The sequence below is a fragment of the Parus major genome, chromosome 2, assembly GCF_001522545.3.
Source record: "Parus major isolate Abel chromosome 2, Parus_major1.1, whole genome shotgun sequence".
Classification (NCBI taxonomy): Eukaryota; Metazoa; Chordata; class Aves; order Passeriformes; family Paridae; genus Parus; species Parus major.
Genome location: NC_031769.1, coordinates 118,383,205 through 118,403,943, shown reverse-complemented (window position 1 = coordinate 118,403,943; position 20,739 = coordinate 118,383,205). Strand labels below are relative to the sequence as shown.

General features: G+C 37.4%; 1 protein-coding gene across 4 annotated transcripts in view; it reads left to right on the top strand.

Moving 5' to 3' along the window:
* NCOA2 (nuclear receptor coactivator 2) overlaps positions 1-20,739 on the top strand; it is a 180,026-nt gene that overhangs the window by 70,231 nt on the left and 89,056 nt on the right. Inside the window, exon 3 of one of the 4 annotated variants that reach the window (XM_015618100.3) lies at positions 19,954-20,045. The exons of the other annotated variants lie outside the window; for them this stretch is intronic. The gene's annotated coding sequence lies outside the window, so the exon portion shown is untranslated. The remainder of the gene's footprint in view (positions 1-19,953; positions 20,046-20,739) is intronic. 4 annotated transcript variants of the gene reach the window in all.

Below are 20,739 nucleotides of genomic sequence, written 5' to 3'. Positions count from 1 at the left end.
AAGTCACTTTTTGCATTGTAAGAAAATTAGAAGAGATGCACAAATTTACATAAAACACTGAGTGGTTTTAAAACATTTCCATGCTACTGGATCACCTTGGGATTTGAGTCAGGTTTCCTGAACTCTCAACTTCACTTCTTCAGTTTTTTTATGTCCTGGTAAGTTGTTGCTCCAGTTGTTTGAGCTCTGCTTTAGATCAGACTGTTCTGCCAAGGTGAAAAATTTCCCTGTGTTGAGACGTATTGTAGATACCTCTGGGTACCTTCAGCCTTCCCCTCTGTGTTCTTAAGAATCAGTTCTGTTGCCTTGTCTTTGTTTTTTCTTTTATACTGGGCTTTTTCCACTGTTCATGTTGCTGCTGATAAGCTGAGAGGAGTAGGTTCCCTGTAACAGCATCCATCTTGCTTTCCCCTGGGCAAAAGACTATTCGCCTGTTCCTGGCCTGGATCATAGGTGATATCAGTCCTGTTAACAGATGTCTGAATGCTGTGTGTATATGTGCACACAGTTGATTTATTTTTTTTATTTTTGTATCTAATATGTATAAGAAACATATCTGCTTGTATAGAATCCTGTGTAGTATCTAATAGCTAGTGTCTGACATATGCCATCATGTTTGCCAGTTAGATAAATCTCTTTCATTGCTTTAAAATGTTGACTTCTATTTTGATTTGGTTTTTATTTATCTCTCTACAAAAAATGAAATATTATTAGTGCCTTTTTCTGTTTTCCAAACATCTGATTGACTTAGACTGACATTTTATGGAAGTAATATATGACTTCATGTATAACATTCTAAAGAGATATGCTTTGCACATCTGAGGTCTTGATCTTTGATGTAAGAGCTTCTAAGTCATATGGTCTTTGCTGTACCAAAGAGGTGAGATGGTAGACTGGTGTTTCCTTAAAATCTACATCTTGATTTATTTATTTGGGGTAATTTTTATTTTGCCTCTTAGTAAATGATTTGACTTCATAACTATTAGAATTTTGTATGTGAGCATATTGTATTACCTGCTTGGAAGTGGCTTAATGCTGTTATTTGATTGATTATTCTCTGGTTTATATTACTTCACTGATTGCAGTGGCAAGGGCTGGTTTATATTGTTACATTTACAAAGGGTTTAGCAACTAAGAGTCAAATGTGAAATAGAGCAATATAACTACTCATGCAAGTGCTGACTTGTGTTTATATTCTTGAAGACTGAACACACTTGTATAAATTCTAGATTAAAAATAATTTAAAACATCACAAATCTATCACAATTCATAGATTACTCTAAAATACATATCTGTGGAAAAGTATTTGGTTTTATCTCGTATTGCAAGTTAAATGGGGCCTGTGTGTCTGTTTTTCTTTAAAAACTGTCTAGCAAAATGTACAAGATGGATTTAAATATTGTGGTATTACTTTTAGGTGATCTATTAGTATAGCTAGCTGTTTAGTTGGGTCCTTCTAAGTTAGCTTTCTGTGAAATAGTAAGAAGGTCAAATATTGTCCTTTATTTTTAATCTCTTTTCCTATAGAAACAAGGTTCGTGGGGTCGCATCGTGCACTTGTGTAAATGCACACACATCCCTTCAACTCCCCTCATTATCTTTGGTGATCTTATTGCTGATGTTGATCACATTTTTTGGCACAGTAGAGCTCTTGAAATTCAGATCCCACAGGTTTTGTGAAAATAATAAGTAGCTGAGTATAGGTGGAACCACCTAAAGGTGTCCTGACAGAGGGAAAGGTTGCAGCATGAAATAATCTTATTAGTTGTCTGGGAATCCTAGTGATGGGAAAAGAGACACTTTAAACAAATGTCCCAGCTGTGGGAAAAACTTCCATCAAAGCTTTCACCTTTCTAGACACCAAAGTCAACCAACCAGGAGGTATAAATCTGTGGGAGATGAGGCTTAATTAATTCTCTTGTTCATGAAACTGCTTGTTCCCTTGATAAATACTACTAATAATAATAATAATAATAATATCAGTAGCATAAATGTTTCCATGAATATTTTTGCATATTTTGTTTTTAAGGTAAATACATAGGAATATTCTTATGGCGATCCTAATTTAGAGAAACATTTCTGTTTTCACTATGAACATTAATTTAAATGTTTACAAAACGTCTTCTCTCCCTATTAGTACAAATTGAGCAGTTCTTTCCCCTTACTTCTAAAATGACAGATACTGTGAATGCTTTCCAGCTCTGTTTTGCATGTGGTTCTGGATTTCAACTAGCCAGAAATGCTGGAGAATTCATGGCTCTATGACTCTGCTCCAAGGGAGTTAACTGGGAAGAACAAGGTCGGTACAGTACGCTTACTGAATATGGAAATAATAATAATTATAAAGCTAACCAACAAGAAGTGTATTCTTAATAAAATGTGTGGGTTTTTTCAGTGTAATCATATGACTATATAATACAAAAATTGCTTTGAGAGTAGGTCAAAGATTACGCATAGCAGAGGCTTGTGTGATTGGTTATGAACAAGCGAAAATAGGGTAAACTTTTGACCCGGCAGCAGCAAATGGAACTGTGTAAAGCACCTACAGATGGCAGGATTTAACATATAGTCGGTCTCTCGCCCTTTCACAGCAATTACGATCATATTTCAGCAGGCACTGAGGGGAAGGCGCTCTGCAACTCTAATACAGTGCGTCTTTGAAAGTTTTGAATATGCAATTGCGTTTTGTTTTTGTAGGGCCATCAATTAGCTTAGCAAGAAGAATTCCACTTTTGTTGCTCGTGTTTGACTTGACGAGTTCCTGACCAGCGTGCTGAGTCCATTTGGAACAAAAAAATCATTTGAACAGTCTGAATAATTTCGATAATTCAGACTGCAGTAGATTTATTGCTAAGCTTGAAAGACTCAGTGAAAGTTTTTATGCTGTTGTGCTGCTGATGCAGGCTTGAAGGGATGAAGAGAATGTGGTTCCAGAGGGCTCTGGGAAAAAAACACTCCAAATCAGCTCCTTAGATTCTTGTGTAAATTTATGCATCTTCCTGGTTGAGTTTTAAAGCAGTTTAAAGTTTGCAAAATTTAAACTTCAAAAAGTTTAAATTAAATAAATAAACGATTTCATTTATTAGCTAGTTTATTGATAATAAATCAATAAACTGCTTATTTGACACGACTGTGGCATTTAGATAATTCAGTGTCTTTTGATTTTGTTGTGCCTATGAAATATGTGGCAAATTAGAAGAAGTGAAAGTGTTGTGAATTAGAAACCAATGATTGCCCATTTCCTGTAAATTCTGTCAATTACAAAATCAGAAGCCCGGTTGCAATTTTGGCACAGACTGATAGTTCTGAAGTCATCTGAGCACATTTTGTGTAATTCTACACTGTTGGATGTCTGCGTATCTTGTGTATGTACGTGTGCAAACTTCTCCCATCATTGTTTTTTCTATCACGCTTTGACGTATCGGTATTTGGGAAAAGAGTGAGTTAGAGAAGGCATGCTTCCTTCTAGTTGTGATCCAGCCACTATCTCCCTTCCCGTCTCTTTGCATTGCCTTCTGGCCTGTAATCCGATGCGAGTGCCAGATGTGGGGAGGTGGAGCAGAAGCAATCCAAGCTTTTTAGACCATTTCATGGAGGGGGTTATTTTATTATATTTGTGGTTCACAAAAATTTTCCTTTGGTTTTTCAGAATGACTTCTACGGAGAGTAGAAATTGCAAGCATATGGTAGTATGCTAAATAAGATACTAGAAAATGCTCTTTGGAGGAAAGGAGAATTTTTAAATACTGATAAAGCGTGGTTGGTTGGATTTGCTTTTTTTTTTTTCTTTTAAATCATGCTGAAGCTTGCACTGTACATAGACTGCTGGGTGTAATTCCATTTCTTTTTGGAGATGGATTGTGTTCATTTTAGCCATGCCTGTACCTGCAGCAAAGAGCTGCTGCTGCAAGCTTTAAGGCACTTGAACAGCTCAGTGACTGCTTCTACATGAGTTTCATCTGGTCACACAAGATTTCAAAACTTTTCTGGTTGTTAAAATGCAGTGAAATGAGAACTACTCTCCTCAAATGTCAAACGGCACACACTGTCATAGATTAATTTGTTCTACAGTTTTATAACCCCCGTCACACACAAAAAAACTCACCACCAAAACAAACTTTAGGTCAGTTAGAAATCCCACTGGTGCGTTCCCCTTTTTTACAGATGAGCAACTTTCAGATGGCCAGGTTTGAGTTGTGCTCAAAATTTGCCTGGACCTGTTATGTCACAGATCTTTGGAGTGGGCTCACAGCCGCAGGTGCTGTCCTGTGCTCCCTGTGGAGTCTGGGCTGGGGGCATTGGAGTGGCCTCTGCCAGAGATAGTGGCTTGGCAGGGTTACCCCGCAGACATCATTAAAACCTAATTGAGTAACCTTCATCTAAAGGTAGTAGCATAATTTTTCAGTGTGAGGTGGTTGTCTGTTGTGTTCATGACTTTTATGAATTAAGGCTTCTTTGCATGACAGCTATTCCACCTGAAATTAGGGGCAGTTATTGTCAGCTTTCTGCCTCAGAAATAGAGGTATTCTGAATTCGTTGCACTTGCAAAATGCAAAAATCAAAACAAACTCTATAGAAAAAGATTATTCTGAACACATGAAGTAGAAAGGGAAATGAATTAAAGAGGAGGGTGTAATACTTGGGAAAGAAAATGGTTTTCAGAATCAGAATATCCTGAGTTTTGTCTAGTTATATTCTTGTTCTTTTTTTGAAGTAGAGAAAGGTATTGAAGCATTATTACTGAAATGTTATTATTGAAACATTATTGAAATATTATGGGATTATTCCCACTGTTTCACTGATTAAAATAGAAATCTAATTGAAGGATGTGCACTTTTCACAGCTATTATGTAAATATCTAGTCTTGTATCCCAGTACCTGAAATATCCTGAACAATTATAGTTACCTGATGAAATACCCTGTATGCTGCTTTAAAATGTAAAACCTATTAACACGTCAACCAAACTGGAGGGTATATTAAATCTGTAACAATGACCTGTGCTCTATAATGCCTGCATATTCTTCTTTTATTTCTGATCATTATTTCTTGCCACAGTATAAGAGAGATGCTCGTATTTCCTAATCATTGCTGGAAATAAAATAGTTAAAATGACTCTTCTAGTATTGCTCAAAGCTGAGTACGAAGGTTTCCATTATGAGTGGCACAAAAAGTTCTTATCTACCCTTTGGTAAGTAGGTGAAACGCCTGTGTGCAATAAGGGTAAGCTCAGTTTCCTTTTACTGTTATCTAAATACCTAATTTAGTTTTCCTTTGTATGTGCTCTGAAAGAGTAAGTGACAAAAGCTGTCGTTTCTTAGACCGCACCTTGCATACAGATTCAAGTCGTGGGATTTTTCTGCCTCCAGAAGACAACTTTCCAAAGCTGGTGGAGTCTTTCCTTGTTGTCCTGTATCGAGGTACTGCTCACCTGTGTCAGTACTTGAGTGGTTTAACTTGGGCTTGAAATCGGTGTGACAGAAGGGCATCATCACCACCATACCAGTAATATTTAGGTTTCTGCAAGTGAGCTGTTGTCAAGGGAGTATTTTGGATATAGAGAAGTTTTTAAGTTGTCAATAAACCATTGTATAATCATTACAAATAAAGTAATACATAGAATATAGTTTAATATGTAGTATAAAACAGCTATTTCTGTGCTGCTTACCAAGCTAAGTGCTGGCTGTGTAATTGGAGGATAAAAGCAGTAATTTTCCCATACAGACCTAGCTAAAAGAACATTTTTTTCTTGATACATTTAAGTTGCTAGTGGAAACGTAGACAAGGTTCAGTTTTAGATCTGTTTTTTTTCCCTCCCCACAAAAAGTATCTAAATCAAGGTGAAATATTTGTTACAAGAAAGTGTTGAATTTGATACCTTTTATTTGTAAATGTGGAGGAACTCTGCAGATCTGAGATTTTCTCTTCTCCTCACCCAAGCTGTGAAGATCTCTGGCTTTGCATAATGTCTGTGACATAACAAATACCTTCAAAATCAAAGAAGTAGTAACTGGACACACTCATTTTCCATAAGACATGGGAGTTAGGTCAATACATGCCTTCAGCAGAAGAGAGGGAGACAGGAACATGACATTTGCATCCCTGTTGGCTCAGGGAACGGTTTTGACCTCCTGACAGTCAATCCTGAGGAGCAGTGGGATCACTGGTAGGGTGCAGATTAGTGAAAGCTGATTGGCACCAAGCACCAACCCTTCCCCATGTTTGTAGACGTGACCACTTACAGCTAATAAGCTTATAATAATTTCTGCTTAAGCACAGGTGGTGAAAGTAGCAGTGAAAAAAAAGGTAAGGAGCTTAAATACGGAGAAGATATGGGACAAATTGTGATGAAACACGTGCAGTGTGTGATAATTGTCCCTCACCTTTTGCACGGAGGCTTGTGTTTATCCCAGTCCTCAATGCTGATACTCCTGTTTATACACTAGCTCTAGGGTAGGGGAATCAGAGACTCAGCTTCAACAAGAAGTATTGCTTATCTCTCTGTTACATCAAATATTTTTGCAGTTGGGCATGAACATCAAGACTTTTGAGGGTTTTTTGTAAATCTTGGGCAGGAAATTATTCATGGGGGGCACATTTTGTTATCTGTCTGAAGGATTCCACATGCACAGAGGAATTGAGGAATGTATTTTGTTTGGTCTACTGAATGGTTTTGTATTTTGAAAGCTTAAAAAATTCTCTTCTCTAAGCCAGATTGCTTTTCTGATTTGAAAATAGCACATGCCTTCCTGCCTACTTTGCATTTGTTACCTAAATGAAGTAAATTCAGCTTGGAGAGGCTTGGGAAGAAGAGAAGGATTTAAAATTATTTCCTTTTAATTAATCCCAGGAAAATTCTGGCAAATCTGTCTTTTCTTAGTGCATGCTGTATGTCTTTAAACTCCATTTCATTCTGATCTCATAGACAAGTCAGGATAGGTTTTTTCCTCCCCATGATGGTAGTTTGATTTTCCAGTAACTAGGTTTTGGGTTTACCTCATTTTCCTACATACAGAATAAGGAGTGTGTGTTTTATGTGATTCCTTTTTTCTTTTTAAAACCTAACTTTATGTAAAGGAAATATTTCAATGGTGGTGTCAGTTAAATCTAGCTTTGAAGTGCTGACCTTTTATGAAAACAGTGTTTTGCTACCAATTGTTACAAGCCAGTAGTGATAACAGGGGTGATAATTTTTTCCCCCTGTAAAATATAAATCTTTGGTTTGTTTAATCATCATGTTATTAGAACAGAGTAATCTCCCTCTGTGGCAGATTATAGTACCTTCTTTCATTGGGGAAAAAGAAACAAACACGAGCAATACAAAGAAACAACCCAAGGCATATTTCTTTGTTATCTTCCTTGGCTAACACATAAGGACCTTGGGTCCTGCTACTGCTGCACTTCAGAGGGCAGTTGAACAGATAATTTATGCATGTTATATGCTTCTCAGCATATAACATAAGTTACAAGTTCTCAGCAGTCTGAAACAACATAAGGACTCCATCCTGGAAAGTAAAAAACATTCCAAGCTTACTTTTAGAAACACTTGTACATAATCTTTACAGTTAAGGCCGTGAATGGATCCCTGTACTTAATGTTAGGTAAGGCAGTTCAGAGAATTGCAAGACTTAAGTATTTAATCCAAAGCATTATTGCTGTGGTGTTAACTAACAAACTGTCTTCCCAGTGCTACATTCTCACAAATGTTCTCATATTTATATATGAGTTTGGAGTTGTTTTCTGTACAAAGCTTTTTGCATATTTATTTTTTATTTAAAATAATTATTAACATCAGGGGAAACTACTTTTTTTTTTCCTTTTTTTTTTTTTTTAGCAAATGAAAATAAAAAAGAGTATTTACTAGAATAGTTAATGTGGTTAGTTCTGGTTTACATACCTTAAGTCCTGGTATTGTATCTTCTGGAAACAGTGCTGGAAATAGAGTCAGTCTTTCTAAAATGTATAATTTTTTACTGTTCACCTCTCTGTACAGTTTTTATTGTAGTATATTAGAACTGCTGCTACCTTTTCAGGTTCAGTCTGATAACTGATATGGTCTCCAAGAAAATCTCATTGTGGAGGAAGACAGCTTTGTTTTCATCCCTCTTTAGCAGATCCTGACAGCTCTGCCTATGAATTCAGTGCCCTTTCCAGAATGCTTGCATAAGATTATTCTGGAGAATTCCTGTGCTATCCTGCTACCACATCCCTAGAGTTAGTAATTTTTTCTCCTTTCTCACCCAAGAATATGTTTAGATTTTCTGTATTCTTCAGAGATAACATCCATCATGCTTTCTCACAAGTTTAATTGAAGTTTAAGGCAGTATCTGGCTGTTTTTGTAGTGTCCCTGTAAGTTGCAACCTGAACCAAAAAGGCAGAATGCCTGATACTAACCACTTAAATACACCTTGCTTACTAAATGACCTTGAATAGGTAATTTTATATCTGTCTTCATCCTGAGATCCATAAACTTTCAATAATAAAACATATATCCACCTTTGCAAAAGCTCTTTGAAATCCATGAGTAAAAGGTATCCCATAAGGTCAAAATATGAATTATTTATTGCTACATGACATGCACAGCATGCAGACTGTAAGGTTATGGATATCTTGTCTGTTCCTTTTTCCCCCTGAGAATAAAAGTCATACCTTTGCAGCTCTACCTAAAAAGTGTTCATTGTATGAAATCTTATATAATTTTATGTGTATGAGTGTGTGATAATATTGAAACTTTGGTTTCTCCAAGGAATTGGTTTCAACTGTTAATGCTCAGCTTAGTTTGAGAGGTGCAAATGTAGTTTTCAAAATAATAAACATTTTTAAACAATTTTAAAATAAAGAATGAATATGAGAAGACCGAGAAAGAATAGTCATTGGGTTTTGGAGCAAGAAAATTAGAGTTTAATGGCATCAAAATTGTGGTGAAGTTGCTACAGGATAAGAGACTCAGTTACAGCTTGTGCTTGTAGCCATTTGTTTTCTAATTGACATGCCAGCAGTAAGAGAAACTGATTTTTCTTTTGGTATGTTTAGGATTTGTTGTAGGTCCTGTGTTCTCTGCTTAGCGCGTACATTGTTTATTTTATTAGTTTAGGCATATGTTGTATGTGTGTGTATGCATAACTTATCTTGAACATATATATAGGGAGAGGTATAAAGCACACAGAAAGCAAGAATAAGCTTGTTGGAAGAACAAGCCTTCACACTTCAATGTGAACATTCTCAACTGCACTTGGAAATCAGTAGGTAGCTAGCACAGGTTTTCTAGAACTGCTGTGCATGTTCTTGCTGACATATGCTACTTGAATAATTTGGTTTCTCTGTAACAGTTTTGGCCTCTGAAAGAGTGTAAGGAATGGTCTTCAGTGAAGCACACTTAAATTACTTAGAAACGAGATCATTAGCATAAATCTCAAGTATTTGGCCTGTAATTGAAGTCCAAATATTAGGTCAAATTTGTATACAGCTAAATCCAGAAGAGATTTTAACTATTTGCGATAGGCACGAACTTCCTAGTGCTGACAATAGAGGCAAGAGGGTTCTTGCACATGTTTTAAAGCTCCTCTTGGAGTTAACAGACTCCTAGATACATTTGCTTCTCTTTAGGATAAAGGGCAGTTTTACACCTGAAGTCATGTCCAGTCGGAAATATTGGGAGAATGTTACTAGAAATCAGATTGTGATGGCAAAGGGAAGCCATGCTATTCCCAAGTAGGAGCTTTTTCAGAAAATTGTTTTAAAAAGTTACTTTTTTATATATATATATATATATATATATCAATACATTTAGTTCAGAAGACTGTACTTTTAAACCATAGTAAAAGTGTCTGGTTAAAAGGAGCCATCTGCTTGGAAGTATTTCCATTTATGTTGCCTTCTGTATTGGTTCTCTTCCATTACACTTCAGGCATTGTTTTGCATGGTCTTTGTACTTCTTGGATACTTGAATCTAGCCCTCCTCACAATTGTAGAATCTGATGTCTTGGCTAGTCTGATTTTTCTTATCTACCCACCACTCTGACTCTTAAGAAAGCTGAGGTACTGTAGGCTATATATTCATAAAAGCAGTTAATCTAATTTACATATAACACAGCTATTAAGTGAGTGTAGGTATTAGAATTTGCAGGGGTACTGTATCATGGAAGCTTCCTAAGAACCTGAACACTGAATAGGTACTTTGTCACTTCTTTCTCCTTATCTGTCTCTGTAATCTCCATTGCAAATAGAAATGTTACTGTCACTGTTATGTAGGGGATACTCAGCTCTATTTCCTTTGCTGTTTTTTTCCCCCTTCTATGATGAAATATTTAAAGTCACAAAATAATATTGAGACCACAGGATTTTTTATTTTTTTTAAACTACACTTTTGTAGAGTAGAACAGCACTGTAGACAGGAGCTGTAGTCTCATTACCTGGTTTTCTAAAGTTGAGGTATTTTAATTGGCTCTGTTACTTAATTTCCAGCATATCATTCATTGCTTCCACTGGGGGCTCTCTACTGTTGCTTCTCTCAAAAAGTGTTCTCACATGGGCCCCTCAGTGCCCACTGCATATGCATTTATGTAGTACTGACAGACAGTGTATTCAGAATTGCATTAAATACAAAGTCTCCAGGCAGCAGGTAATTTAAGAAATTGCATCTCTCTTGGCTGATAGGGACATGGATTTGCCTTTCTTAATGTTTCTCAACATTGTAAAATTTATTTTACTGTAAATATCTTTTCCTCTTGATCCTGGAAGGGCTTACATTTCTAGAATGTCATCATATGTTGCACCCCCACCCATGTAAAATTTCAAAAGTGGAAAATGTGGGAATTTTTTTCCAAAGGCCTTTCAGAGAAAAAAAAATCCTTCAGCAGCCCTCTAATATCTTAGCTTTTTTTGAACAGTAATGTCAGCAAGCAAATGCAGTGTCAAAAATGTTTATCACGAGAATCACACCAGTCTGAGAACAAAGCTTCCTTTAGTGTTAATTCGTGGCCTCAGTTCACTTAAATTTCATTGTATCCACTCCTTTCAGGCTCTCTTCTGGGAGTGAAGTGATTGTCCCTGAACCTTGAATTAAGTTAGAACAATTTTCAAGAATATGAGCGGTTATCAGAGAGTCTGTGTAGCTATTCCAAAACAATAGTATCCAAACCCCACAACTCCCGTAGCATTATGGAATCCTGGAATACTTTTGGTTGAATGTGGCTTTACAGATCATCCTGTTCCAACTCGCCTGCATGGACAGGGATACCTTCCACTAGACCAGGTTACTCAAAGGCCCATTGAACCTGTCCTTGGGCACTTCTGGGGATGGGGCATCCACAACCACTCTGAGCAGTATGTTCCAGCATCTTGCCACTCATAGTGAAGAATTTCTTCCCAGTATCTAATCCAAACTTACCCTCTTTCAGGTTAAAGCCATTTCCTCTTATCCTGTCACTACATGCCCTTGTAGAGTCTCTCCTCAAGTTTCTACTAAGTCCCCTTTAGGTACTGGAAGATTCTGTAAGGCTTCCTGGAGACTTCTCCAGGCTGGACAACCCCAACTCTCTTAGTCTGTCTTTATAGGAGATGTACTCCAGCCCTCTGATTATTTTTGTGGCCCTCCTCTGGACTCGCTCCATCAGATCCGTGTCCTTCCTGTGTTGAAGGCCACAGAGCTGGATGCAGGACTCCAGGTGGGGTGTTAAAAGAGCGGAATAGAAGGGCAGAATCACCTTCCTTGACCTGCTGGTCACATATGAAATAAAGAGAAAGTCAGCCTTCCCATGTCCAGGACCCTACATGGCTTTACCATTCAAAATTAGCACTGCAGCGTCATCTGCAAATCAGTTGATACAAATGCACATCACAAAACAAAGTCGGTCTTGAAATATTTCTTAGCAAGTAAGACTGGATTACCTTTGGACAATGGTAGTGGCCAAGTACTTGGAGTTTAAGGTGGCCCTGTTGGGGCATCCTGCTTCTCAGGTGGAGGTGTAGTTTGGAAACAGAGCACATCAGTTCTCTCACAGTTGCTTTGACTGTTGGATTGTGATTGCATTTCTGACTTTTGAAGGTAAAATATGGTTTTATGTCCAGATTATTTCAAATCGTCTCTGTGTTTGTCATACTGCTATTAAAACTGACAACAAAATGGTGGTTTTTTTAGCTCTTTTTGACTTGGTATGTTACATGCCCTGCCTATTCTCTTTAGTTTTGGGAAAGAGATTGCACAGCAGAAAGGACAGTTAATTTAAACTTGGCTGATTTCTTCTCAAAAGGATATTTGCTTCACTTAAGACAAATGGCTTAAACAATATTATATATTATTACATTATTAACTTGGAGCTTAGAAAATGTAGATTCCTAAGAACCTGGGACTGGCAATTTTTTTAAATCTAAATTACTCATAAGTCTTATATTAAAGGTTATTTGCTAATGATTTTAAGAAATAGTCCTGTGAACTGTCAAGTACTGCTTTTTCAAGATGAGTCATGACAGCCATGTGTTTGAAAGATAAAGATGGGAATCTCTTTGCCAAAAGGAAAGCAATGGAATAGCCATGTTTTCCTCCAAACTTGACTTTTCTCCTCATTTAGCTGACCTTGTATCTTCTTGTGCTTCAGTACAACATGCTTAAATGCAGGCTTCAAGAAAATGAAATGCACCGCCCATATTGTTGATATTTTGATTTAAGTAAGACTTTTGAGATTGCCTTTGTGGGAAATTCAAAGTGTATAGACATGGTGTGGGTCACTAATTTTACATTGAGGGAAGATTTGTCAGGCCTGCTATTTGCAGTTGATAGCAGATGTAATGTGTCTGCCTATCTGTTTTGAGAGATTATTTGACTTCTTCATACTGATGTGCATTAAGACATAAATGTGTGTAGGATTTGCTATATGTTCTAAATATTTCAGATCAAAATGGCCAGGTGGTATTCTGCTTCTGATCTTTTCCCTTCAGTCTTAGACAAGAACCGACTTTGCAGTTGATTTTAGGGATAATCTAGTACAAAGTAAAGTTGCAAACAGATTCCTGTTTTGGAATTCAGTGTGTTGAACTTTTAAAAAGTTTACAGTAGACCCAAGTTCTGACATGTTTCCTCTTATCATAGACTTAAATATTCAGTGCTAACCACACTGGGGATTAGTTGACATTGTGTAGCATTTCTGCTCAGAATTAAGTTTCTATAAGAATTGTCTTGTTTCTACTGTAAATATTTACCTGCATACCTAAATTTTATTGCTTCTTTACTTAAATGAAATGAGTATTGTCTGACATGCTTTAAAGGTGTCATTTGTTATTACTGCCACTTATAGCAAACCTGCACTTTTGTGTGATAAGTGAGAAAGTCTAGTTTCTGTTGAACACATAGCTGTTATTATGTTAAATATTCCTTAATACCTTACATTCAGTTATTGCTGTTAAATTGTCACAAAGGTTGTGAGTTCTTTTCCTCTTTTATTCTCACAAGTGGGATTTCTAGTTTCTGAATTTACACAATACTAAAGTTAAATGCCAGTTTTGTCACATCTACCTCATTATAAAAATTAGCATAGACCAATTGTCCTGAACTTGATATTTGTTTCATAGCAGAATATTTAATTATTCTATTGTAAGTCAAATTAATTTCAATTGCTCCTGCTTTTCCTTTTACTTTTTGTTTTATTTGATAGGCTGCAGTCTCTGGGTTTTAGTTTTCTCATCAAATTGTGCCAGCTCTTGTAGTTCTCAGGAGTATTTGTGCTTGGGCTCAGTTAAGTCTCATGGTTCTGTCGAATACTGATGGAAATTATCACTTGAAATCTATTAATAGAAAACCAAACTTTCTTCAGTTTCTCTTCTGTACTTCATCTTGCCCACTGATATTTTGGATGTTTAATAATACCAAGATTTGGAGCATGACCCTGCTTTACTGTGTACCACATTCTGAGTGGTTAAAGCAAGGGGTCAGTCATCAATGGTTGCTGTTGATTGGCGCCGTTCACCACCCAGTATCACTAAGTGCTGCTTCAGGTGCTTGTTAGAATTGATGGGAGTGGATGATGCAATGTTAGATTAGCTTATTATTTATTCTCAAATTTGTAAAAAGCAGTTGTCTCTGTGTTCCAGTTTCTCCCAAGTGACACTAATTGTAGTCAGTAGCGTCTCCTTTCTTCATTGAGGTCTCTTGGAAGGATGCAAGAGGCCGGAATTTCAGGATCTGCAAGATACAATCTCTGTGCCTTTCCTGCTTGCTTCTTACGGGAACTGGCTTTTCAAATGCAAGGCGATGTCTGCAAGTTAGAAGTTAGCAGTTAGAAGACTGCTGAATGTTGATGAGACCTGAGATTTTTGTGACTTCCTGGGAAATGTTAGTCCTCTCTTAAAAAAGAGATCTAGGTGCAGAGACATGAGTATTTGTCACCAGGTATGGCAGAATTTGCTGTATCGTGAAATAAAAGATAGAGGTCCCACTTGCATTAAACACAACAGCAAGATTCTTTTTCAAGGGAAACACAGGCAATGTATCAAATCTTGCTGAGTTCACACACTGTTGCTGTTATGGCCAGCTGGAGTGTTACACTGTTCTGCCCTGCCTGGTTATCAGAAACCTTGAAATTTTACCAAATTCTTTAATCTCTAATCCTCTACTTTGATTTAGTCATATGATGTAATTTAGAAATATTTTATTTATAGATAAGACTACATGAAAGAAAACCTGCCTTATCCTTGGATTAATTAATATGGTTTTGTTTTGCTATTAATAATAAACATTTTCTTGACCAAGTTTTATCTAGTTTAAACTTTTTTCTAATTCAAATCTTAGCCATTGAATCTTGTCAGCAGTCAGTCTGCAGATTTTGGGAACCTTTTACTATTAAATGTCCTTAGAAGTACTTCTGTTTTGAGATGAGGTGAAATAGAGTTTGAGCTGATTTTAAAAATACATTCACTGGAAGGCACATTCTGTGGAGCATAAAGTAATTTATTTTTAAAAAATCCCAGACTCTTTATAACTTAGCTACATTCTGTTAAAAATGCATGGTAGCACTAGATGTTAATACATTTATGTAACATATTGCGTTAATACAACATTTTTTTTCTATGCTCTAGTATTTCCATTCTGGTTCTGCTTTTCTCTGCTTGCTAAACTTCCTTTGCTGAGTTCCTCTCGTGTGACCTCAGCGTGGATGGAAGCAGCTCATGGTCTTGAACTTTTCTCTCTGTGTGTTGAGGCCCATTTCCACCAGTGAGCACCTCTCTGTGTATAACCTACAGACAGCACTGACAAGCATTCTGCTTCAGAGGCTTTGGGCAGGGGAGAGCAACCTTTTTTAGCCTGCAGGAGGTGAAAGAACTGAGCCAGGAGCTGACCATTTCCAGATTGCACTGAAAGAACCCCTTTTTCTTCTCTTGTATCCCTTCTTAATTAAAGGCGTAGGAGTGAAGCAGTAGAGATTAAAAAAATAAAATAAAAAAGAAATCCTCATCAACTATTACTCAAAAATTTAAATTAACTATAGTCATCAAACTTGTCTTAAAAAAAAAAAAAAGAGCACAATTGTCAGTGGACATGCCCATACAGAACCTAATTGCTATATATGGCACACACCTTTATATTGAATTCTCCAGTTAGATGTTGCAGATACTTGCACGTGGAATGCTCTGAGTGGATGGCTGGGTGTGTGTTTATGAAAGTTTTGAGGGCTTTGATGAGCTGTCTTCAAGAAGCATGGACACTTTATGAAATGAAGAGAGAGAAGAAGTCAACAATTACATCTAAGAGGTTGAGAGAGGAGGGAGTGTCTTTTCATTGCCCACGTATGGACAGAAATCAAAAGGTTCTTAGCACTGTAGGTGCATTTACTGCTAATACAGAGACTGACTGTGAGCAGTGCCAGATGCTACAAATTCCAGTGATATGATTTCTGTGCCCTTCAAGAGGAGATGTGAAGGTCAGAAAAACTAGATTTATCTACAGTAGTCTATTTATTTTTCATCAGCTGGTAAAAGGAAGAATCCTAGTTTTCAATTAGGACTTTCAGTTAGGAGTTCCTGAACTTCTAAAATGTCAATGTCATTGACATTAAAATCAACAGGTTTTCAGTTTTTACTTGAAAAGCCAATTTTTTGTTAATGTTCAGTTAGAGGAATTTGAAAAAGGTACCTAATATTTGAAAACTGTGTGTTTGCATCTGTATTTATTGAAATGTAACACATGTAAATCACTATACTGTCTTTGTTCTTTATCTGAGCAGTAATACCCTTATTGTGCATCGTAGCAGTCAATCCTAATAGTTTCTGGTTGTTCTCTATGCTGGTGCAGTGCCCTTCCAGTCATTCTCTCAAGGAGTGAGACTTAATGCTGCCCAGCTTTCCTAAAAGTCAGTGTCCTCGTACCTTGGATAAAGCCTAGTGAGTCAGCTTTGCAATCTTAAAAACACAGATTGAAATGTCTCATTATTTTGCAAATGAAGGCTGTTACTATAGCTGTCAATTTGGGTACCCCTTTGGCTACTGCAAATTGATAGGATTGAAGGGATTGTGTGAGTGGAATTGGATCCTCCTGGGTATGGATAGAGAGTGAGAGAAAGGATTTAAAAGTTGCATTTTGGAATTAAAAAGACTGAGAAGGTGTTTTGAGATGGCTTTACCAGTCTTTGTCTTAAGTGTGAGTGTGTTACAGGGTCAAAGAACACCAGATTGTTGTGGTATGTCCTGTCTGCCTGATTCGCTCTTTCTTAAGAAAAAATAAAGAAAGAAAAATAAACTTAAAAAAACCTGTGAAATGCATACAATGAAGGCAGTGTTCTCTTTATCAGTTTCATTTATTTGAACATAAATTGTAAATGTTTTTGTGAAGCTGTATCTTCCACATGTCTACTGCAAAGTCACCTGTGGCTGGGCAAAGAATATTAAATACTAATGAAATGTATTTCTCTGAGAAAAGTTGGGTGAACCTCTTCTGCTGTGTAAGGTCTGTGTCTTATCCTAACGTGAAAAAGTCTCTGTCTAATGCTAGAACTGGTTTTGAATGTCACCTGCTCATCCCCAAATTAAGTGTAGCATTCCTGTGAAACTATTCAAAAGGTAGCAACAACTCTGTCATTTCATTGGAAGCATATATTTACTGCCTGATAAAGCCAAACAGCCTTTCCTTCTTTGCTGTTGCATGCTCCTTTATTCCCATTCAGAGCAGTGTTTTCTGTCAGGAGTATTTTTTCACTCAGTTCTCCTTTCCCTTTTTGTCTAGAATTAGTCTGTACACTGCAGTGGAATGTTCCCACTTCTCCATTAGCTTTATCTTTATACTGCTCTTCACTAAACAATTTTTTAAACAACATCTGTGTCATTTCACTGCTTTTTCAGCCTTCAACTCCTATTGCTACAATGACTCTTCTGCTGCCTCCTTTTTATTTACACATAACTCTTTCTTTAACTCTGTGATTATTGTGTTTGTGCTCAAAAATATTGTTTTGCCTTTAAAATTTTCATTTTATGATTCCTATAAATATTAGTGAGATAGTTCTGACTATGGTATCTGACTGGGATGCTCCCATTTCTTATGTTTTCCTTAGATTTGTACTTCATAGGTGGTGTTTTGTGTGTGTGCATACTTGTGAAAGCTCATTTTCCTTCTGGTGATTGTCTGTTAATATTTTTTCTTGAATATCAGAGATACTCTCCCTAATCTTCAGGTTTTGTCCCATTAGTATCATTTTCCAATTTAACCTGTATGCTTGATGCATCTTCTTTAGATAAAGAATTCATATGGAAAATGCAAATGAATAAAGTTAAGATTGCAAAGCAATTCCTGTTCTTTTGGGGTGAAAGTTTTATGTAACTCCAAATAATGTTCATTTTGTTTACCCTGTGCAGTGTAGTGCTTTGAGAAAGAGGCCTGGGAAAAATAAACCCCCTCAATTTCCTGTGAATATGTTTTTCTGCTGAATATAGTCTCCTTATGGAACCAGATTATTTCTTGCTGGACTGAGGATCTTTCTCACAGGTTCCCTCTACAGCATGGAAAAGAGAAAAGTAGAAAATAGGATTCACGCTGCTCCAGAAGGGGCCTTGTTCCCATTTCATTTTCAGCTGCTCTGCTGCAGAAAGGTTGGGCCTCAGCTCGTAACACTGATCATAGCATTGGAGCAGGTTTCCCCAGAGCCTTGGGCAGGGCTGCTTTCCTGAGCAGAGCTGTCCTTAGGGAGAGGGGTAAACAGAAAGGGTGGTGGGACAGCCACTATTTCTTCACAATTCTCATTTTATTTTCCTGTGAATACAGGCACAGTCTCTTAACACTGTTTTCCAGTTTCCTAGAGAAATTATAAGTTAATTCTCAATGCTTTCTTTAAGGAGAATGAAGTGGTGTAATGAGATAAGATGGAAATAGAAGAAATTTCAGAATATTCTGAGTTGGAAGGACCCAGAAATGATCAAGTCCAACCCCTGGCCCTGCACAGCACCATCCCTAAGTCACACCATGAGAATCATGCCCGAGAGCATTGTCCAAACACACCTGGAGCTTTGTCAGGCTTGGTGATATATTTTCTAATATCTCCTCTAAAGCAAAAGGAGATAATTCTGTTTCTTGATCATATAGGAAAAGAGCAGGTACAAAGCTGCAAAAGTTGCTCTGTGAACTTGACAATTGTTTTACAGTGCTTCTTCCACGGCTTTCTCAAACAGTTTGCAAATCCCAGCGATAAAATATCTGGGTAATGCTACGCTGGTGTGTGCCCAGCTGCACTGCCCAGTGCTGTCAGAGCAGGGGGAAATAAATTGGGTATGTTTATGCTGTGTGCCAGGGTAATAGGGAAATGGTGCTAATGCAGAAGAGGAAAGGCTTGTTCTGTAGTATGTGAACTACTTAAGTGAAGGCAGGACAGAGCATTATGCTTGTCTGTGTACTTTGCCTTTTACAAGCAGGAAGCTTCTGAATAGTGAGGTGCAAACCCGCCTGGGGGTTTGGCATTCAGGAGAGAACTCGGAAGCTACAGCTTAGGTAGGTTTCCCCACTTGACAGTGTGTTTAAAAAATGCTAAGATATTTGTCGTAGTACTGAGTTAAAGCAAGATAAATGATGTCACTTAATATGTAGAAGCACTGACACTGGAGTTTGTAGTGCAGCTCATTTGTTGTTTGTGCTTTTTTGCATTTGCTGGAGAGTTGGGCGCTGGGGGGAGTTGAACCATAGGTTGTTGCTGAGAGAAGAGTATTTATTGCAGCAGAACTAAAATTACAGGCAAAATATTAAAATACTCAAGGGGGAAAAGAATAATTCTAGCATGCCAGATACTCAGTATTAAGCATGCTTAATATTCAGTTTATACTCATATGACATGTTTATGACCAATGTGTATGCACCAACAAAGGCACTGCTTTAAAATGTATTCACTAATTAGTTTCGGTGCAAGAAGTAGAGAGAGCCCTTATATTCCTCTTCCACATCGACAGCAGTATTTGCTTTTCGATAGAAGAAGATGCAAAATGAATTCAAGTGTGCCAGGTTAGGGTTTCTCCAGGAGTCGTACACTTAAAATCAGCAGAAGGGAGGGAGGGGAGTTACTCTGTTATCATCAAGCTCTGCTAATGTAGCCCGGGTGCCACGTGACTGCAGAAAAGGCTATTATCTCAATGAAAAGGAAACTGCTTTTTAGAGCAGCAACAGAACAGAAGCAGGAGGAATTTTCGAGTACTCCACCATGCTGGATTGTCAAAGGGGGATCTCTCTGATCAGCAGTTAGGGAAGGATTAGCGTGGCCAGTTTGTCAGCTGTCATTAGAAGCAGATGACAGAGATGATAAGCTGCTGTGTGCGCACGTCCTCACTCAGCATGTGCTTTGGTTTACATCAAGACATAACACTGGTTTGGGATAATGGAGAGCTGATATTTTTAAGGCTGTAAATTTACTGGTACTTGTCCCTCTTTTTAATTTTTTTATTTTTTCATTTTTTTGGAATATTTTTTCCCCTCCTGTTTTCAATAAAAAACCAGTGTGATGTAGGAGATTTATCTACATCTTGATCTGAAGACGCAGAAAAACTAATAGGATCTACCTTCATCTGCAAAGACTGGAAGATGACAAGGTGTGTTTCTGAAGTGCTGTGACTTCATTGCCATTGCTTTCTCTTTTCATGTATGTGTGCTTCTGTGTGCATCATTGGTGTCTGGATGTTGGGGGTGCAGGGGGGCTACGGGGTGTTGGTTTGGGGGAGTGGGAGGAACAGCTATTTTCTATTTGAGAAAGAGAGTTTAAAGATAATGTTTCTAAATAACAATTGCAAAGAAATCATGTAAATTCAAGTCTGCAGTTTCTGTTGTGTCCGTCTCCTGGTCCCCAGCCCCCCCCCCCCCCCCGTTTTTTAATGGCTACAGGTGTACTTGTGGTTTCCTGTGACAGTTTTATGGGTTTATGCGGCTAAATATACCTTTGTGCACAGGAAATATTTTTGTAAGCAAGTTTCTGGCATCTAGAATAATGCACAAACCCATCTAAATTTTCCCACTGTCAAGAGGAGGTGGAGCCTGAGAGTGTCTTTTTCATTGCAGTAACTACTATTCAATATTCAGTAATTTATATGCACATGAAAAATTACAAAGTATGTCACAGTGAGACATATTTGCAATAAACCTTTCTCTTTCTGACCAAGAGATTGATAGACAAAACACACTGAAATATTGGTAGTTGTTATATAACTTTCTCTGTTCTCTAATCTTAATAGTTTTCTTTACAAGTACACAATCATGTAAACAGAATGACATTCAGTTAATCTTCAGACC